The sequence below is a fragment of the Limulus polyphemus genome, unplaced genomic scaffold (genome assembly GCF_000517525.1).
Source record: "Limulus polyphemus unplaced genomic scaffold, Limulus_polyphemus-2.1.2 Scaffold2587, whole genome shotgun sequence".
Classification (NCBI taxonomy): domain Eukaryota; kingdom Metazoa; phylum Arthropoda; class Merostomata; order Xiphosura; family Limulidae; genus Limulus; species Limulus polyphemus.
Genome location: NW_013668197.1, coordinates 16,225 through 17,863, shown reverse-complemented (window position 1 = coordinate 17,863; position 1,639 = coordinate 16,225). Strand labels below are relative to the sequence as shown.

Below are 1,639 nucleotides of genomic sequence, written 5' to 3'. Positions count from 1 at the left end.
AGTCCCAAGAAACGTCTTAACTCTCCCACATTGTCTGGTGTTGGCCAATCATGCACTGCTTTCACCTTGACAGGATCAGTTTGCACACCATGCTTGCTTACAGTGTGACCCAAGTAAAGCACCTCGTTCTGGAACAAATGGCATTTCTTGGGATAGAGTTTGAGGTTTGCTGCTTTCAAACGCTTGAATACTTCCTCTAGCTGGGACATTTCCTCATCATACGTTGTTGCAAACACAATGACATCATCCAGGTACACTAGGGCTATCCTCCATTGTAGGCATTCCAGTACTCTTTCCATCAGTCTCTCAAATGTTGCTGGAGCATTGTTAAGCCCGAATGGCATCATACAGTATTGCCAGAGGCTTGGCCATAACTAAATGCAGTCTTAGGTTTATCTGCTTCAGCATTTTCACTTGATGGAAATCTGACTTTATGTCTAGAGTTGAAACCACTTGGCTCCACTTAGGGCATCAAGAGTATCATCAATTCTTGGCAGTGGGTACGAGTCCTTGTCAGTTATAAGGTTAAGAGCTCTGAAGTCCACACAGCAATGTTGGGTCCCATCCTTCTTCTGGACTAACATAATGGGAGCTGACCAGGGAATATCTGATTTCTCGACTATCCCTTCCTTAATTAGGCCAGCGATGACCTTCTCCTTCTCTTGTTGCTTTGCCAGGGCTATTCTCATCCAAGGGATCTTTACTGGACAGTGATTGCCTGTGTTTATTCTGTGCACCATACGGTCTGTGCAGTCGAAGTCATGATTCCTTTTGAAAAGACGTCTGCATAATTTGCCAAAAGTTCCCTAACCTGAAGAGCCTGTGATGATGACAAATGGACTATGCTTTACTTATAGAGGTCAGTTAAATGTTCTGGAAGAGGATGTCCTTTCTTTGTGGTTGTATTTCTTGCCTTAACATTGACTGGCTCTACCTCCTGGCACACACCCAACAATGCCCATTCCTTAAGTGTCTGTTCACAGTTAGAGAAATTGGCCACTGTTATGGGTACTACTTGATGACCTGTCACAAGTGACCTTCCAATCTTCGCATCTGCTGGCCTGGATGGGTCTTCCACTGCTTACACAAGCATTGGGATTCCTTGGGGATGTTCTTTTATTCTACCCAAAATTATCTTCTCTGACATATTGTAGTTGACTTAAATGCTGTGACATGCAAATCAACATAAGCAGCAACACTTCATAGAATTTGGCCTTTGTTGTTCCCAAACGTTATTTTATCAAAATTAACTACACACTTCCTCGGTAGTAAGTAGTCCAATCCTAATATGCATTGGTCTTCAATGTCAGCCAAGTACACTCGTCCTTCATGCCCATGAGCTCAATAGTTACCCACACTGGTCCCCACAACCTTGCATAATGTCTTGTGACACCACAGAGCTTCTGTATGGCTTCTGGTACTGCTTTGTGATCTTGCACCTTGAAACTCACAATGGTTTGCTGAAATGCAGAATCTATGACAAAGTCGCACTTTTGGCCATCCAGCTTTCCTGTCACATAGACACTATGTGTGCTTGGCATTTTACACTTAACTGTTGAGACTTTCACGGTGGGGTTGGTGGGCGTCCCTCAGCACCAACCACTACTGGTTTCCCAAAGCTGACTTATTGGTAGTATTC

The 1,639-nt window shown here is 43.9% G+C and overlaps 1 long non-coding RNA gene across 1 annotated transcript in view; it reads right to left on the bottom strand.

Moving 5' to 3' along the window:
* LOC111087756 overlaps positions 1-1,639 on the bottom strand; it is a 7,655-nt gene that overhangs the window by 1,362 nt on the left and 4,654 nt on the right. Inside the window, exon 2 of the long non-coding RNA XR_002612406.1 lies at positions 1,321-1,325. This is a non-coding gene — a long non-coding RNA (uncharacterized LOC111087756). The remainder of the gene's footprint in view (positions 1-1,320; positions 1,326-1,639) is intronic.